The sequence below is a fragment of the Neoarius graeffei genome, chromosome 2, assembly GCF_027579695.1.
Source record: "Neoarius graeffei isolate fNeoGra1 chromosome 2, fNeoGra1.pri, whole genome shotgun sequence".
NCBI lineage: Eukaryota > Metazoa > Chordata > Actinopteri > Siluriformes > Ariidae > Neoarius > Neoarius graeffei.
This window is the reverse complement of record NC_083570.1, coordinates 59,148,417-59,168,796: the sequence shown is the minus strand read 5'-3', so window position 1 is coordinate 59,168,796 and position 20,380 is coordinate 59,148,417. Positions and strand designations below refer to the sequence as shown.

At 45.0% G+C, this 20,380-nt stretch overlaps 1 protein-coding gene across 3 annotated transcripts in view; it reads right to left on the bottom strand.

The window, feature by feature from the left end:
- The window catches only part of kcnq1.2 (potassium voltage-gated channel, KQT-like subfamily, member 1.2), a 292,236-nt gene extending 272,533 nt beyond the window's left edge, over nt 1-19,703 (bottom strand). For all 3 annotated transcript variants that reach the window (XM_060914561.1, XM_060914564.1, XM_060914563.1), the window contains exon 1: nt 19,620-19,703. The gene's annotated coding sequence lies outside the window, so the exon portion shown is untranslated. The remainder of the gene's footprint in view (nt 1-19,619) is intronic.
- Nucleotides 19,704-20,380: the final 677 nt, after the last annotated feature.

Below are 20,380 nucleotides of genomic sequence, written 5' to 3'. Positions count from 1 at the left end.
AAGAGAGAGAAGCATGCGCAGCCTATCTATTAAACAATTGAGAGAACATAGAACCAAAATAAATCAACACGCTGCGTGTCTAACAGTGTAACAGATAAACCTGGGTTTAAATTCACACTATTTCAAATAAAAGCAAATTCCTAAGACTATCCTAATTATGCCCAAATGCCAAAATCTTACTTAATCCTGCCTTTAGCAAGATATGAAGAACTATTCGCCGGTGTAGTTTCGGGCCTCGCCGTGGGAGCACGTGAGCCGCTCGTGATGGAGGCGGAGAAAACTTTCGGGTCCAGCGGAGCACTTGGGTGGTTCCCGTGGAAAGCAGAGGATTCTTGGTCCGAACCTCAGCGTTCGTGAGGAAAAGTCTCTGATCAGAATAAGATGCACAGCGCTTTTGAGTTAAAAAGGATTCAATCGCTTCTTAACTTTTAACTGCCTGGGCTGCAGTCGTGACGTCACTTCTAATGCAAGTAAACCGGTTATAACTCAGGTTGAGTTTAAAGATCGCGCGACTCTAGAGCTTACCTTTGCCAAGGGTAAGTAAGAAAATCGCGCTGAGTGATGGATCTTGCAAGAAAGAAGACATCTGTTTGGGTGGAGAGCGCCTCTTTATACGTCCAGATTCATCGGAAGCTAGCCGCGAGAGACCAAGATGGAAGCGTTGTCCCATTGTTTTATGTTTCCTTGTATGATGACGTAGATGATCCCGCCCACGCGTGACGTAGGTCACACGGAAGTGGACTGGGAATTGTAGTTCTGACACAAGATGGCGGCATGATACCTACACCGTAGTGTTGAAATTGGTAAACACAGTGCATTCAGTGAGGTTTGCACCGCCCTCCTTTTATTTCTGACTCTTCCTGTCACCACTCTGAGTGCTCATTCGTATGCCCTTCAAATAATGTGCGCAGTGATGTTTTATTATGAGCCATGTACAGTATCCTAATGTTTTTTGTTTCTGAGTTACATGTTCGTTTGAAGGACTTGATGTACTAAATAACATATAGTTGCACCCGGTAGTGTTGAAATTGGTAAACACCGCAGTTGCGGACATTTTGTAGCCTAAAATGATGTTATGATAAGCTTTAATAAAGGGCCCGGTCATTTGCCCCGCCCCCGGCCCGGCTCTGACTTGTTCCGCCACTGTCACTGATGTCACTGTTTGCGCTGCTTAACGACATCATGTGACGTCCACCCACTTTCACTAACTCCACCCAATGTGTCCACCCACTTCCAGCCAGCACGGTTCAGCGCGGTTGTAGTCGAAATGCAACTCCAACAGCCCCGCTCAGCTCGACTCAGCTCGACTCAGCACGGCACGGCTCAGCCGCGTTTGTAGTGGAAAAGCGGCATTAGAGTCACCAGTTAACCTAACCTGCATGTCTTTGGACTGTGGGGGAAACCGGAGCACCCGGAGGAAGCCCACGCGGACACGGGGAGAACATGCAAACTCTGCACAGAAAGGCCCTCACCGGCCACGGGGCTCAAACCCGGACCTTCTTGCTGCGAGGCAACAGCACTAACCACTACACCACCGTGCCGCCCCAAACCAGAAACTGTTTAGCGAAAAAAAAGAAAATCTTACTAAAACCTGGTTGCATTAGTGTGCACACCTCTAAACTAATACTTAGCTGAAGCACCTTTTGATTTTATTACAGCACTCAGTCTTTGGGGTAAGGGTCTATCAGTTTGGCATATCTCGACTTGGCAATTTTTGCCCACTCCTCCTTTTAAAAATTTACCAGATCTGTCAAATTGTGAGGACATCTCCTGTGCACAGCTCTCTTCAGATCACTCCACAGAATTTCAATTGGATTAGGATCTGGGCTCTGGCTGGGCCATTCCAGAACATTGATTCTCTTTTGTTGAAGCCAATGCATTGTTGATTTAGATGTATGCTTTGGGTTGTTGTCGTGCTGAAAGGTGAAATTCCTCTTCAGCTTCCTAGCAGATGCTTGAAGGTTTTGTGCCAAAATAGATTGATATTTGGAGCTAGTCATGATTCCATCAACCTTGATTAAAATCCCAGTTCCAGCTGAAGGAAAGCAGCCCTAAGCATGATGCTGCCTCCACCATGCTTCACTGTGGGTATGGTGTTCTTTTGATGATGTGCTGTGTTCTTTTTGTGCCAAACTTCTCATCTCATCTCATTATCTCTAGCCGCTTTATCCTGTTCTACAGGGTCGCAGGCAAGCTGGAGCCTATCCCAGCTGACTACGGGCGAAAGGCGGGGTACACCATGGACAAGTCACCAGGTCATCACAGGGCTGACACATAGACACAGACAACCATTCACACTCACATTCACACCTACGGTCAATTTAGAGTCACCAGTTAACCTAACCTGCATGTCTTTGGACTGTGGGGGAAACCGGAGCACCCGGAGGAAACCCACGCGGACACGGGGAGAACATGCAAACTCCGCACAGAAAGGCCCTCGCCGGCCACGGGGCTCAAACCCGGACCTTCTTGCTGTGAGGCAACAGCGCTAACCACTACACCACTGTGCCGCCCTGTGCCAAACATATCTTTTGGAATTGTGGCCAAATAGTTCAACCTTGGTCTCATTTGGGGAGGATTGCATCAGGAAGGGCATCTGGCATAAAACTTATGCCAAACCAAATATGTGGAACAGATGCAGTGTGGCAACTCCTAATGGGAGCAGCTGAAAGAAGATGATGTTCAACCTTGGTCTCATCAGACCATAATACATTTTTTCCACATGGTTGTGGGAGACTGGAGATACCTTTTTGCAAAGTTTAGTTAGGCTTGGATGTTTTTCTTTGTGAGTAAAGGCTTTCATCTTGCTACCCTACCCTACAACCCAGACATCTGAAGAATATGACTGATTGTTGTTACATGTAGGGAGCAACCAGTACTTTCCAGGAAATCCTGTAGCTCCTTTAATGTTGCTGGAGGCCTCTTGGTGGCCTCCCTGACCAGTTTCCCCCTTGTCTTCTCATCAGTCTTGAAGGGACGTCTTGATCCTGGTAGGGTTACTGTTGAACCATATTTTCTCCACTTGCTGGTGACTGTCTTAACTGTGTTCCATTAGATGTTTAATGCTTTGAATAATTTTGTACCCCTGCCCTAATTGATATTTTTCAGTGATAAGATCCTGTTCATGTTTTGAAAGCTCTTTGTGGACCATGGCTTTTGGAGTATGATGCAACCAAGAGGATATCAGAATAATTCTACAGGAACAGCCAAACTTTACCTGAGGACAATTAGAGCCACTTTAATTGATTTCAGGTGTATACTATCCATCCATCCATTATCTGTAACCGCTTATCCTTTGCAGGGTCACAGGCAAGCTGGAGCCTATCCCAGCTGACTATAGGCGAGAGACAGGGTCAGGGACGGACTGGGACCAAAAAAACGGCCCTGGACTTTCCCCCCAAATAGGCCCACTATACTATAGTAAAGTACTATAGTGGTATATTGTCTGTTATAACAAAACCCACACAAATGAACTATTTATGATTGTTTATTCAAGAACTCAAGAACACCTAATATTCAAGAATGACTAAACATCACTTGCATCTCCTAAACAAAAATGAACATAGAGATTGTCTTTTATACTGCTATTTTACAGTCACTTCTATGCTTGCACTTTAAAGAGAAAAAACATCTGTATCATTGATATTTGTAACTGACTTTGCCAACAATAATTACACTGAGCAGTCATTCTGAATGTTGGCTATTAAAGGTTGGTACAATTAGTGCTGAGAGAGAAGAAGTTTCCTCAGAAGGTCACTGTTTTCTGCCACTCTGTCAAGTCACTATCCAGGGACATGAGGATGTCTTTTTCAGTAGCCATTAACATGAAGGCCTCAAGGTATTATTTGGAATGACAGCCTTTAAACCTGTACTTAGACCTCAAAATTCTATTTTTAAAAACCAGCCAAAACTTTGGATAAACATAGCATTTGATACCTAGGCTACAGACAAGAAGAATAAAACAGATTTGGAGGTTTTTCCTAAATCCCAATTACATTTTTAGCCTTTTAGGTCTATTCTGTGTAAGAATTAGCCTGCTTGACACATTTTATAGTTTTAATATTATGCTGATTTTTTGGTAGGTAAGCCTGACAAACAGATCTAAAATTAGGCTATTAACAAATTGCACAATGCAATGCTGCTGTGATTAGTTATGATACCGTTCAACCAATCATCCTTCAAACAACATTTGTAGCCTATTCCACAGACATTCCACCACGCACCTCGAAAGAGAAGACAAAGATAAATAGTGCCAAAATGGAAAACACTTCTCCCCCTCAAACTTTTGGTTAACGATAGGCTAGAGCTTTGGTTCTCTTGAACGTAAAGAGCCTAATCTGCATGAATTATGCAGAGGTGAACATATGAAATCGCAGCCATTTGTGCTTGCCTATCTATTTAGAATTGGCTTGCTTGGTAGTTATGTGTTTGTTTTGACAGCAATAAACCACATATTTCTCATCATCACACCGCATATCCAGTCAATAGAAGATTGGCCTACTATGAGACAGGTCTATGAGTGGCCTTTACGTAACCTGTTTTATGCTATGGTTTTATGTCGTTGTCACTTACCGGTACCTCCTCCTCCGGTGAAATTCCCTCAGCTGCCTGCCCCTCATCATGACTATCATCATCAGCATGTGGTTGGTCAGGTTGGATGTCCACCTGGTTCTCAGTCTCGCTCGGTGATAACGTGACATGAACGTTACTGCTGCTGCTTGCAGTTGCACTGCTGCCAAAAAGCTCTGTGAGCTTTCTACATTTTGAAGCATCTTCTTCAAGTGACTTCACTTTCTTTTGTTTTAACTTTTCTCATCCACCTTTCTCCTTATGTTTTATGTTTGCCATCTTTCTGTTGACAGACACTAACATTACTCTTCTTTGTTGGCTTTTAGGCCTATGGAATAATGATTGACGGATAAATTATCATCTTAGCGCCACCTGTTGTTAGTTGATAGACTGAAAATTTTGGTTATTGAACAGGGCTGACGGCCGTAGACCGGACAGCTGTTCTGGACTTTTCCAGAACGCACAAATTGCCAGTCCGCCCCTGGACAGGGTACATCCTGGACAAGTCGCCAGGTCATCGCAGGGCTGACACATAAAGACAAACAACCATTCACACTCACTTTAGAGCCACCAATTAACCTAACTTGCATGTCTTTGGACTGTGGGAGAAACCGGAGCACCTGGAGGAAACCCACGCAGACACGGGGAGAACACGCAAACTCCACACAGAAAGGCCCTCGCTGTCCACTGGGCTCAAACCCAGGACCTTCTTGCTGTGAGGCGACAGCACTAACCACTACACCACCGTGCCGCCGGGTGTATACTAATGACTATTTAATATGAGACTGAATGTGATTGGTTGATTCTGAACACAGCCAAATCCTTGATTATGAAAGGGTGTGCACACTAATGCAGCCAGGTTTTTGTATGGTTTTTCGTCTCGTCTTCTTCCATTTATCCGGGACTGGGTCGCGGAGGCAGCAGTCTAAGCATGGAAGTCCAAACTTCCCTTTCCCCAGACACCTCGGCCAGCTCCTCGGGAAGAACACCAAGGCGTTCCCAGGCAAGCCGAGAGACATAGTCCCTCCAGCGTGTCCTGGGTCTTCCCCGGGGCCTCCTCCCGGGGGGACATGCCTGGAACACCTCCCCAGGGAGGCGTCCAGGAGGCATCCGAAAAAGATGCCCGAGCCACCTCAGCTGATTCCTCTCGATGTGGAGGAGCAGCGGCTCTACTCCGAGCTCCTCCCGAGTGACTGTGCTTCTCACCCTATCTCTAAGGGAGCGCCCAGCCACCCTGCGAAGGAAACTCATTTCGGCAGAATACCATGAGGGACACGGTCGAATGCCTTCTCCAGATCCACAAAGCACATGTGGAATGGTTGGGCAAACTCCCATGAACCCTCAAGCACCCTATGAAGGGTATAGAGCTGGTCCAGTGTTCCACGACCAGGACGAAAACCACATTGTTCCTCCTGGATCTGAGGTTCGACTATTGGTCGAATTCTCCTCCCCAGTACCCTGGAGTAAACCTTCCCTGGGAGGCTGAGAAGTGTGATTCCCCTATAATTGGAGCACACTCTCCGGTCCCCTTTCTTAAAAAGAGGGACCACCACCCCAGTCTGCCACTCCAGAGGCACTGTCCCCGACCGCCACACGATGTTGCAGAGGCATGTCAACCAAGACAGCCCCACAACATCCAGAGACTTGAGATACTCAGGGTGGATCTCATCCACCCCTGGTGCCTTGCCACCGAGGAGCTTGCAAACCACCTCAGTGACTTTGGCTTGGGTAATGGACGAATCCACCTCTGAGTCATCAGCCTCAGCCTCCTCAGTGGAAGACATGACGGTGGGATTGAGGAGATCCTCAAAGTATTCCTTCCACCGCCCGACAATGTCCCCAGTCGAGGTCAACAGCTCCCCACCCGCACTGTAAACAGTGTTGGCAGAGTACTGCTTCCCCCTCCTGAGGCGCCGGACGGTTTGCCAGAATTTCTTCGAGGCCGACCGATAGTCCTTCTCCATGGCCTCCCCAAACTCCTCCCAGTTCCGAGTTTTTGCCTCCGCAACTGCCCGAGCTGCAGCACGCCTGGCCTGCCGATACCCGTCAGCTGCCTCAGGAGCTGCCTCAGGAGTCAACATGGCCTGATAGGACTCCTTCTTCAGCTTGATGGCATCCCTTACTTCCGGTGTCCACCACCGGGTTCGAGGATTGCCGCCACGACAGGCACCGGAGACCTTGCGGCCACAGCTCCGAACAGCTGCGTCCACAATGGAGGTAGAGAACATGTTACACTCAGACTCGATGTCCCCCGCCTCCCTCGGAAGCTGGGAAAAGCTCTCCCAGAGGTGGGAGTTAAAGACCTCCCCAACAGAGTGCTCGGGCAGACGTTCCCAGCAGACCCTCACCATACGTTTGGGCCTGCCAGGTCTGTCCAGCTTCCTCCTCTGCCAGCGGATCCAACTCACCACCAGGTGGTGATCAGTTGATAGCTCATCCCCTCTCTTCACCCGAGTGTCCAAGACATAGGGCCGGAGATCAGATGAAACGACTACAAAGTCGATCATCGACCTCCGACCTAAGGTGTCCTGGTGCCACGTGCACTTATGGACACCCCTATGCTCGAACATGGTGTTTGTTATGGACAAACCGTGACTAGCACAGAAGTCCAAAAACAAAACACCACTCGGGTTCAGATCGGGGAGGCTGTTCCTCCCAACCATGCCCCTCCAGGTGTCACTGTCGTCGCCCACATGAGCATTGAAGTCCCCCAGTAGCACAATGGAGTCCCCAGTCTGAGCACCCCTCAGTACCTCTCCCAGGGACTCCAAGAAGGCCGGATACTCTATACTGCTATTTGGCCCGTAGGCACAAACAACAGCAAGAGCCCTCTCCCCAATCCGAAGGCGCAGAGAGGCGACCCTCTCATTCACTGGGGTAAACTCCAACACATGGCGGCTGAGCTGGGGAGCTATAAGCAAGCCCACACCAGCCCGCCACCGCTCACCACGGGCAACTCCAGAGAAGTGGAGAGTCCAGCCCCTCTCGAGGAGCTGGGTTCCAGAGCCCAAGCTGTGCGTGGAGGTGAGCCCGACTATCTCTAGCCGGTACCTCTCAATCTCCTGCACAAGCTCAGGCTCTTTCCCCCCAGCGAAGTGACATTCCATGTCCCAACAGCCAGCCGCTGTGTCCGGGGATCAGGTCGTCGAGGCCCCTATCTTCGACTGCCGCCCAATCCACGCTGCACCAATCCCCTACTGCTACCTCTGTGGGTGGTGAACCCACAGGAGGTCGGGCCCACGTCACCTCTTCGGGCTGAGCCCGGCCGGGCCCCATGGGCAAAGGCCCGGCCACCAAGCGCTCGCATATGAGCCCCAACCCCGGGCCTGGCTCCAGGGTGGGGCCCCGGCTGCGTCATACCGGGCGACGTCACGGTCCTTGATTTTTTCTCCATACGGGTTTTGGTGAACTGCTCTTGGTCTGGCCTGTCACCTAGGACCTGTCTGCCTTGGGAAACCCTGACAGGGGCATAATGCCCCCAACAACATAGCTTCTAGGATCATTCAAGCACACAAACCCCTCCACCACAATAAAGTGGCAGTTCTAGGAGGGGTGTATGGTTTTTATTTTCATGTTTTATCCTAAATGGTTTCTGCTTTGTTTTCACCTTCTTTGTATAGATTTTAATTTTGCAGTAAACATGGAATAAGTTCTGACAGGAATTATCTTGGTTTCATTTTTTTTTAATCACAAAAAACCTGCCATTTTAGAGACTTTTTGTAGCCACTGTAGGGGTACAGTAGGAGCCCATTTCTGTCCCCCAAGATACAGTCTACACTAATGTACCACCTAGGGCTCATTATTGGACCTCAAAATGCACATATATTTTCCCAAGGAGTATATAAAGGATACAAATAAGTATCTTAGAATGTGCCTCAGTGACAAGCCATTGTACTCCTACTGGTACAATGATGTACTTTATTTTCCGAGTATGAACACGCTGCAGTGGCTGAGCTACATTATTGGGAGACATGATTAGGAGGTGCACTTTAGCTGTCATTTTGACATTATTAAAACTTTTGTAAATCCTGCAGCATTTTTCATATGGCGTAGCCTACATTTTACATACAACTTTACTAAAAGATTGATAAATGAGACCCATTGTGTTTACAGTATTCTCTGGTAAGTTGTCTAGCGCTTGGCATGCTTTCCTACTCTTGAGGTAACTCAAAGCTTCAACAGGAGGTTAATAAGTAGCACACGAAACAGCTATCTAAAATCTACATAAGAGAATCCTGCTATATTAAAAATCTATTAAAATCTCAATTGAAAATGTCAGCAATGTTGATTATAGCTAGCATAGACAGATTATTAGTTAGTCCATATCTATCTTAATCCAGAACCAAGAATTTGGTCAAAATATAAAACCTTCATTTCATTTTTTAGACCATTAAAATTAGAATAGTGCTATTAAACAATTAAAGCTAGACAGCCTTTCAATTTCAGAAAATCGGTGAAATTTAATTCCCTCTGAAATTTGATCATTGTGATATATGTTTATTTCTGTAATATCTCACAAAATATCAGGCCATTCTGTGGCTGGGAAGTTATTTAAGTTGAGGGGATTCCCGAGCAAATAATGCACATGAAATCGCTCGCTTCACGCAGTCAAGCAGACGGAGGAAGTCCATGTGTGCATGCGCAGGTTTACCTTGACCGTGCACTGACAGTTACATCATTCTGTCGCTAAACGAACAGCTGATCAGACCAAGGTGCTCGCTGACCACCGATATTTATTAGTTTGGTCCTGCATTTCCTTTCTTTCACAACATAATGTCTTTTTTCTTACTTTCCGTTACTGTAGTCGGTCTTTCACGATTCATTCGCACACTCACGTCCTCCATTTTTCTCTCCTGTTTCAAATTTGTATCCCACAATGCCTTGCGCGAATGGGGAAAGTCCACCACATGATGCATGATGTAGTATCTTGAATTGGGTCATGGTGAAGCAAGAAAAAATAGTAGAAAATTTAGGGCCACATGACCCTAAATTCATTAACTGTTCTATTAAAAAAAAAAATAAAAACAATAAAATTGGAAGGCTGTGATTCGAATTCAGTAGCTTTCGGTCCACTAAACAAAAATAATTGGGTGTCAGGGAAAATTCTTTTTATGCCCTACACTTGAAAAATCTGAATGGCAGTATACCTTTAAGTAACAGCATACTGTATCTGATCTGACTTTGCTGTAGCCGCCAGTGCTTTAAGCCTGCTGCATTTCCCTTTCTCTAGCATTTAGTGTAATGCTTCCCCACAAGCAATTTTCATGCCATTTAAGAGGTCTGTCACTTTCTACTGTAATTTTAGGGTAATTGAATGTCTATGGTCTTATAAACAGTTTTTTAAATAGTTATTTTACTAACACTGTAATTTATCAGGTGGTACGGTGGTGTAGTGATTAGCACTGTCACCTCACAGCAAGAAGGTCCTGGGTTCGAGCCCCATGGCCGGCGAGGGCCTTTCTGTGTGGAGTTTGCATGTTCTCCCCGTGTCCGCGTGGGTTTCCTCCGGGTGCTCCGGTTTCCCCCACAGTCCAAAGACATGCAGGTTAGGCTAATTGGTGGCTCTAAATTGACCGTAGGTGTGAATGTGAGTGTGAATGATTGTCTGTGTCTATGTGTCGGCCCTGTGATGACCTGGCGACTTGTCCATGGTGTACCCCGCCTTTCGCCCATAGTCAGCTGGGATAGGCTCCAGCTTGCCTGCGACCCTGTAGAAGGATAAAGCGGCTAGAGATAATGAGATGAGATGAGACCTCACAGCAAGAAGGTTCTGGGTTCAAGCCCAGTGACCAATGCGGCCTTTCTGTGTGGAGTTTGCATGTTCTCCCCATGTCTGTGTGGGTTTCCTCCGGGTGCTCTGGTTTCCCCCACAGTCCAAAGACATGCAGGTTAGGCTAACTGGTGGCTCTAAATCACGGGCGATTGCTCTAAGACAACGAGGGAGGCTCAGCCTCCTCTAAAAATGACGAACATCGTGTAGGATGAATTGCGCTAGGCTTATGTTATAGCCGACCTTATAACATTGCTATTTCAGATCAAGAATCATAGAAATATATGTGCTCAACCCACTACAGTGCGAAATCATTCCCTTATAACTTTCCCCAGTTCGCCTAATGTGTGCGTAAGTTTTTCCCCCTCGTGACAGCGCGATGCAGCCCAGCCTCAGTGGATTTCAATGGCATTTGGGAGCTATGTGCTTTTCAATCTCAAAATGCAAGACGATTATTGGACAAATACTGCGAAAACGCCCGCCCCACGGAGTCCCACGGACTCCCAGCCTCAGTGGACTTCAATGGCATTTGGGAGCTATGCGCTTTTCAATCTCAAAATGCAAGACGGTTATTGGACAAATACTGCGAAAACGCACGCCCATGGACTCCGAGCCTCACAGTGGGAAGGACATGGCAAAGCTTTCCGCGAGGAGACTGGTGATTGGTGAAAGCGGCCAGATATTCTCTTTGATTGACAGCTCGTTTCAAATATAGACAGGCAGTGGTGAATTTCAGTTCAGTCCCATGCGGATTCGCAAGTGCTGTGGTGTATTGTAAGAGATCGGCTTACATTTCGATTTCATTCATTACATACGGTTTCTACCAGCTTTTTTAGTTTGTATATATTTTCATTGTAAATAAAGTGTAAATATAGTGTTGTCAAGTTTGCTATCTTAGTTCCAGAAATTTCATTTATTTGAGTGACTGAACTTGAACTTGAGGGGGCTAGTCAGCTAGCAAGAAAGCTGCGCACAGATGCCAAGCATTGCTGATTTAATTTTGGCGAAGCCATTTGCCAGTCTTCCTTTCGAGGAAAAAATTTAAATTAAAGAGCAGGGTAGACCAACGCCTCAAATTGACTTGGTGAAAAAGGTAGGGAATAATACTCGTTCCTTTCAGCTCTCCTGGTACGAGAAAGTGAATTGGCTAACAGCAAGTGACCCACATCAACAACAGTAAATAGGCTACTTTAGTAATATGTCATGGATGGACCAAAAATATAGAATCTATTTAAAATGTTTATGCTGAGTATATTATATTGGAATATATATTTTTCTGGATATGAATTAAACACAGCTACAATTTGGAAAACATTTTTAAACAAAAACACAGCCGAGAACATTTCACACTACAGACCTGGATTAAAAGTGAAGGGTTATCAAAATTGTCAATAAAACATCTCATCTCATCTCATTATCTCTAGCCGCTTTATCCTGTTCTACAGGGTCGCAGGCAAGCTGGAGCCTATCCCAGCTGACTACGGGCGAAAGGCGGGGTACACCCTGGACAAGTCGCCAGGTCATCACAGGGCTGACACATAGACACAGACAACCATTCACACTCACATTCACACCTACGGTCAATTTAGAGCCACCAGTTAACCTAACCTGCAGGGACTGTGGGGGAAACCGGAGCACCCGGAGGAAACCCACGCGGACACGGGGAGAACATGCAAACTCCGCACAGAAAGGCCCTTGCCGGCCACGGGGCTCAAACCCGGACCTTCTTGCTGTGAGGCGACAGCGCTAACCACTACACCACCGTGCCGCCCTCAATAAAACATTTCTCAGTCAAAATAAGTAAAATATAGGGAAAGTGTCATTGAATGAAATGTGTGGCACCCAGCTCTATGTTTGGCTCCCCAAGGTCAGTGCTTGTGCCTATTCCAGAACACTCTGCTGTTACTGCTGAGGTTCCTGACAAAGAGCTGCTTTCAATAATGATCAATTTTTAAACAACATGCCACAATTTTAAAATATAAAATGTTAAAATATACCCCCCCAACACAATGTATATTGGACAGTAGGCTAATGGGCCAAAAGAACCTGTTATTTCACAGTTTGTGACCCTGCCAACAATCAGCCAGGTCAGAGGCAAGAGTATGGGCAAAATTGATGTGTTTTTTCTTTTTTCTTTTAAAATCTGGAAATATCGTAACCGACCAGCCTCCCCTGTTTGAAAGACTACCAGCCGCCACTGCTCTAAATTGACCGTCGGTGTGAATGTGAGTGTGAATGGTTGTTTGTCTCTATGTATCAGCCCTGCGATGATCTGGTGACTTGTCCAGGGTGTACCCCGCCTCTCACCCATCATCAGCTGGGATAGGCTCCAGCTTGCCCACGACCCTGCACAGGATAAGCGGTTACAGATAATGGATGGATGGATGTAATTTATCATTATCATTTGTTATCTTTCAGTTTAAACTTAAGGCTTTTGCTATTTCAAGGCTTATTCATTTGACGAAACTGGAAAATGAATCTACGTATATAGCAGACCATTTAAATAAGGAGCCTGAAATTATAAATAGTGGCATTCTGTTCTGCATATTGCATGAACAAGATTAACAGTGGTTACTGGACCACACATTACATGGAGATAAAATATCTAAGGTGTTCATGTGACTTGCCAGTCAGACGGAGTTCCTCTCGTGTGCTCTGCATTTGTAACAGAATTAAGAACCTGTTAACTAGTTACAGTCAGTAAAAGTGTATCAATCTTGGTCAAACAGATGCAATATTTGGGAGAAAAAATGTGGTGTTTCTTTGGCATGGCGTCATATAAAAGCTCTGTCTACTGTGATTCCCCCCGGCACTTGCCTAATGTCTATTCCTTGCCTATTTAACAGACCATGGCAATCAGTCTCGGAACAAACAAACAAACAAAAAAAGAAATATGAGTCAAGCAGCCTAATTTAAAAGGTCAGTCTATTCCTCAAGGCAACCATCAATCTTTGCATGATGAGCAGTGGCTGGACATTTGGCCTCTGGAAACCAGTCTTTGTATGTTTAAGAGGCTGGAAACAGGAGCCTTGTGTCCACTTATACCCCTGTCATGCAGGACAGCAGATGTGCTGACAGACTCCACCACACTACTGTCCTCATCTGGATTGAGTTTCGCAGTCCTCCAAATTCACCTGGACAACTAGTGGAACCAGAGATGCAGAAGCCCAGAACAGGTGGGTTTGAAATGGTTCAAGACATATTGGAACAGATACGGATGAACACAGATCATTCTTCCAAGTGCATTTAATATCAACTCGAAGTTGGTGTGGTGAAAGAAATTAAACTCGTATAGATGGTAAACGCTTCTACTTTAAATCGTTTAGTGAGACAAGAATTTTATAGCCCTATTCTTGACATGACAGTTGTCTCCACAAAACAAACAATGTATTGACCTTTTCATTAATGTTATCCTGCTCCATGCCAGAAAAAAGTGCACCGTGATCTAAGATGGAATGAACAAATTTCTTAAAACATTACTACCATCCCCATCCTGACACACCTATAATGCAAAATAACACTTTACCTTATGTTAGCTTTAACCCTAATCAGTACACTTGGGGTCCGCTTGGACCCAGCAGTATGTATTTTGTAATATTTTTTATGTTACCAAATTTTTTTGTCTGCTATATTAGGTAGTTGTCACTCACCAGGTTGTCACTCTACACACTACAGATTATTGCATTGCACGCATTTATAGAATTTTTATAATAGATTTTCATTTGGGGTCCATGTGAACCCCAGCCGGATTCTCTAATTTTCAGCTATTTTCAGCCACACTTTATTCAAACAATATACTTACCAACATTAACAGGATAACACTATTTTTGTACAGTTTGTTGCAGATACCATGGAGGTTAAAAAAAAAAAAGGAGAGAGCTCGCAATTAGCACCTGCCGCGCGCCTTTGTGTTGCCCTGCTAGATCCCGCTGCGTTCCATTGTCCGTGCGCCCCGGCGGCATCCCTTTGTATCCGATGTTTGCTGCCACCTTAAGTTTCATGCTATTATCATGAGGTCCACCTGGACCCCAGTGCTCAATAGGGTAATTTTGATAAATCAGCCAAATATATGCTTTACCTGTACATCTTTATTATATTTTCTTCTACCTTATTATCAAAGTAGCACTAGGATGTGACAACACCCTTCTTTAGACTTGATGTGGCACAAAAATTTGTGGAAAAAGTAAAAAATGTGAAAATATTGTGTATTTCGTTTTTCCTTGAATAAAACCACTATAACCAGCAAAAAAAAAAAAAAAAAAATTCTGTTTTTGCTTTGGACTTACAAGTTCACACATCATTCAAACAAATTTTGAGGCAGTTGTATACTGAATATAGATACAAAGTCAATGAAATAGCGTTGGGGTCCTTGTGGACCCCAGATGTACAGATTAATCAGTCTGGGCATGTGTACTGGAGAGAGTTAAAGCTAGACGACCTTTCAATTTCATAAAATCAGTGAAATTTAGTTCCCTCTGAAATTTGATCATTGTGATGTATGTTTATTTCTGTAATATCTCACAAAATATCAGGTCATTCTGTGGCTGGGAAGTTATTTAATTTGAGGGGATTCCTGAGTAACTAACGTGCATGTGTCAGGGTGCAGGCACTTATGGATGTATGCGCAGGGGAGAGCAGGGAAAGCAAACTGGAAACAAAGCTAAAAGGCGAGACTAGAATCAAGGTCGTGGGACAGGCGAGGGTCAATCGATCGGTAGACGGGGCAATGCGGACAGGGCTAGAGAATAACAAGAAAGATACGAGAGCGAGGGTCGAGAACACAATAAAGCAGGCAGTAGAATAAAGGCTTGGTATGACAGGAATGAACACTGAATGATACTTCGCATCGAGTGAGGGAGTGGGAGAAGTGTTTATATAGCAGGGACTGATAAACCAGGAAACAAGTGACAGGTGTATTTAATAAACAGGTGATAGAGGGCGCTGTGGTTCATGGGTGTTGTAGTTCTGAGTAACCATGTTTGTAGTTGGGTTCAGACTGGCGCTCTCGACAGCATTACTGACAACATGAAATTGCTCACTTCACGCAGTCAAGCAGACAGAGGAAGTCTGTGTGCGCATGTGCAGGTTTACCTTATTCTTCTTCTTTTGGGTTTTACAGCAGCTGGCATCCACAGTGTTGCATTACTGCCATCTACAGGTTTACCTTGACCGTGCACTGACAGTTACATCATTCTGTCGCTAAACGAACAGCTGATCACACCGAGGTGCTCGCTGACCGCCGATATTTATTAGTTTGGTCTTGCGCTTCCTTTCCTTCGCAACATAACGTCTTTTCTTCTCGCTTTCCGTTACTGTAGTCGGTCTTTCATTATACACACTCACATCCTCCCTTTTTCTCTCCTGTTTCAAATTTGTATCCCACAATGCCTTGTGCAAACAGGGAAAGCCCACGACGTGATGCATGACGTAGTATCTTGAATTGGGTCATGGTGAAGCAGGAAAAAATAGTGGAGAATTTGGGTTACATGGCCCTAAATTCATTAATTGTTCTATTTAAAAAAAAATAATAAAATTGGAAGTCTGTGGTTCTAAATCAGTAGCTTTCGGTTCACTAAACAAAAATAATTGGGTGTAAACTTGAAAAATCTGAAAGGCAGTCTACCTGTAATGTACAGTACACTGTGTCACAGAAGTGCAGTGACAGGATCCTGCAGACTCACAAGCATTGTTCAGTTAGTTCAACTAAATAAAAAACCACTTAAGGATTACAGCCTGAAAGGAAATGAGAATCCCAGTCTTTGCCATTAAAGCTAGCTGAAAGCAGGTTACAGTTTGTACAGTTGTCTTTTCAGATTTTCTAGGGATTAGACATTAAGCTTGATGATCATCCACTACGAATACTCAGCTGTTATTTTCTGTTTAAGACCCATAAAACATACTGATTGATGCTGTATACTGCATATCACTAGCTACATCAGGATGACTACTGAAAATAAAACGCACCTGAGTGCAACATGTACAGTAGTTTCTGGGTAGAAAAACAGGAAAATGTTTTATAATTTCTTGACAAAAGAAATCCCAAAGGACTTAAAAATGAAATGTGAGTGTATAATGACAAAAAGGAAAGACAGCAGAAAAAAATAATAATTTGAAAAGAACAAAAAAAACAAGAATGCACAGTTTTTTCAAAACCCTCAAGGATGCCAGAACTGATCTGAGGATCACTGGGAACAACATCTGGCAGGGTTACAATATGTCAAGAATGAAAGCGAGGGTGGGATTTTACAACTAAGAAGATCCAAAAGCTGTTCAGAGAGCATGAAAGAGATTGGTGGCTGTATAAAGGCAGTGGGCATAAAAATATCTCTCTATCTTATCAATCTGGAAACTGAATTTCACAGAGAAACTATTACAGGGGGAAAACAGAAAACATTTAAATGTGCTGTACATTAGTGCAGTCAGCAAGTCATGAACATTAGATAACAGTTGTCGTTGCTTTAAAGCAGCATCCTCACTACTTCTGAGTCTTAGGCTACATCCACACAACAACGGCAACGAGATTTTTTTTTTAGCGGGTAAAAAAAAATATCGCGTCCACATGGGCAACGGATCAGTAAAATATCAGGTCCATATGGCAACGCAACGCTTGCTGAAAACGATGCAATACACATGCCACACCTCTACGTGCGCTGTAAGACGGTCCCATCGGAGACACCAGAACAATAGAAGAAGTAGGACGCATGCGCATAAACCCCTTCTTCTACCCGGCGTGAAGCACTCACAGGAACAAACACACAACAACAAGAAGAAGATGGCTGCGACTACACGAGGAAATCGTGCCTTCTGTGTGTACAAATTAGTTTTATTAGTGTGCATAGTTTTATATAACTTAATTTTCTTATTGTGTGTGAACATTTTGAAAAGCATTTCTATATAATTTATATAACTTTTTATATTGTGTGTGAACATTTTGAAAAGCAGTCTTATCCAATAAAAAAAGAAATTCAAGAAATGGTTCAGTTACTTGTTTATTTAAAAGAAAAGCTGTATACAAAAGTGAATGCAATGCAGTGGTTCATACAAAACAGTCTGTTGAAGGGTGTTCTGACCCTTTTCCCCTCTGCCTCCATTATTGAGGTATTTCACCTGACGTCACAGGGTCACATGACGCCCCGGTGTCCGCCATTTTGGACGGCAAGCTACATACTAACGCTGCAGACAGAGAGGGAGAACCAGCTTGGAAAAAAACGTGTTACAGACACCTAGAATAGATTAATTTGTCAGTAAGCACTCTATAAATAACCATGGTGTTTGCTTGTTGTGCTGTGGGCTGCCACAACGGACAGGGACAGCGTGCAGGACGCTCCTTTTACCGGTTTCCTACTGACCCAGACAAGAGGGCCAAATGGATTGCAGCTGTGAAAAGACACGATTGGGAGCCAACAGAGTACTCCAGACTTTGCAATGATCATTTAATTTCAGGTTAGTTTATCAGTCAACGCAATTTTGATAAAATATATAGCAAAAAGTAAATGGGTCAGTGTTTGTTAACCCATCTGAGCAGTGAAACAAGGCAGTGTTAATTTGTCTAGGGTTGCATGTAGCAGACATTTTGTTCTCCTGTTTGTCATGTATTATTTTCCTTTTGATGAATAAAGTTTATAAATACTACTTATATCATGTCATAGCCGGAGCTCGCTAGCGCGCCGGGGAGCTCGCTAGCCGCTCGCTGGCGCGCCGGGGGAGCTCGCTGGCTCACTGGCGCGCCGGGGGAGCTCGCTGGCGCGCCGGGGGAGCTCGCTGGCTCACTGGCGTGCCGGGGGAGCTCACTGGCGCACCTGGGGAGCTCGCTGGCGCGCCGGGGGAGCTCGCTGGCGCGCTCGGGCGCCGGAGCTCGCTGGCGCGCCGGGGGAGCTCGCTGGCGCGCCAGGGGAGCTCCGGCACCCGAGCGCGCTAGCGAGCTCCCCCGGCACGCTAGCGAGCTCCCCCGGCGTGCCAGCGAGCTCGCTAGCGCGCCGGGGGAGCTCGCTAGCGCGCTCCGGCTATGACATGATATAAGTAGTATTTATAAACTTTATTCATCAAAAGGAAAATAATATTCTATTCTAATCGCCCAAACCTGTGTATGGCGATGGGTCAGTGAACAATCCTGGTGGAAGCAGGTAAACTTCGTTCTCTAAGCCTGCTAACCTCAATTTTTGCAAATACCTCTCCCTCTGCTCACCCTGTAAATGCCCTACATCGCTGGATAGTGAAGGTGTTTTCTGCATCTCGCTCCTTTTTCTTTTGTTTTTCATTTGTTGCCTTCCTCGCATTCAAACTGATTCGAGCCGTGCCGTCCAAAATGGCAGCATCACATGACTTGGTCACGTGGGTGAAATACCTCAATAGTCAGGTAACTGTTGCTTTGTGTGAAAGGCTGTACTTTCTGTTCATCAAAGCAGGTGTAAATTGTCTGTCTGGCAGGTCAGTCAGGTTAATGTGTAAACAATTTCAGAAGATTCTTATTCAATAATAAAGATTCTTATCCATTGTTGCTGCTGTTGTTACGAATGATGCGCGCGAGAGTGCTGCTTGTTCTAGTCATGTGGTTGTGACGTCATCGTAAACAAATCCGTTCTACTCATCCAGACGACTTCGCAACGGCGCTGTTGCCAGATTTTTCCACACTGGAACCCGTTCTCAAAAAATATCGTTTTGGGGCACCCAAAACGCCGGTGCCGTGTGGACGCCAGGCCGAAACGATAAAAAATTTTATCAGATTCACCTGAATCCGTTGCCGTGTGGACAGGGCCTTAAAGAATATATTTTCACAGAATATCCGTTGTAATACAATGTTTAATTTCCATAATCATCATGTGCTAGGAGAGCATGGCGGGGGAAACACTACAGGATAGTCCGGGTCTCTGAAGGATAAATAGCTTCTCTTTATTTTTCATATCATTGTGTAGAGAATCGGTTTATCCTGAGGAGAACCGGTTAGTCTTCAGTGCCCCATCACCCACCAGCCTGTTTCAAAGACTTCATTTACAGTTACTAATATATGTAAAAATTTTGAAAAATGGTGGCAAAGGTAACATCATTAATAATGTCAGTAAAATGTGAAATCCTGTTTTTGCAGAGATTATATTCTTGGCAAGAAAGGTAAGCCGATAAAAACGTGTTAAAACAACACTGTGTCCATGACTCAATAACAGTCAGCATGCACAATTACTTCTGATTCTTTAGATGGCGTTAAAAATCTTAATTTCATAATTTTACTAAACTCAAGTGACTCTGTTCTATTCAATCAAATAAAATTAACAAAAGGTATAATTACCTTAGATAAGGAGATCCAAATACCATGGAGAGAGAAAACCATGTGCTATTGAGGTACAGACTCTGGGACTCTGAGCAGTGATACACGTGGTGAGAGAGAGAGAGAGAGAGAGAGAGAGAGAGGGAGGGAGGGAGGTAGGTGTCTGTGTTGCCTTCTAGAGTAGATTAAAACTGATTAAGTGCTTCCTTTAGGTATGATACTAGAATTGGACGTCTGATAACACAAACAGCAATATTGAAAGAGTAGAGAAACAGGATTATACTATTTAAATAAAAAAAAAAGTAGGGTACTATACTAATAATAATTATCATAAGTTCCGTTTCGGCGGCACGGTGGTGTAGTGGTTAGCGCTGTCGCCTCACAGCAAGAAGGTCCGGGTTCGAGCCCCGTGGCCAGCGAGGGCCTTTCTGTGCGGAGTTTGCATGTTCTCCCCGTGTCCGCGTGGGTTTCCTCCGGGTGCTCCGGTTTCCCCCACAGTCCAAAGACATGCAGGTTAGGTTAACTGGTGGCTCTAAATTGACCGTAGGTGTGAATGTGAGTGTGAATGGTTGTCTGTGTCTATGTGTCAGCCCTGTGATGACCTGGCGACTTGTCCAGGGTGTACCCCGCCTTTCGCCCGTAGTCAGCTGGGATAGGCTCCAGCTTGCCTGCGACCCTGTAGAACAGGATAAAGCGGCTAGAGATGATGAGAATGAAGTTCCATTTCCGGCTGAGAGTACGCCGTGCGCATTTTGGCTGCCGCTTCTCACCCGAGCTTTTTA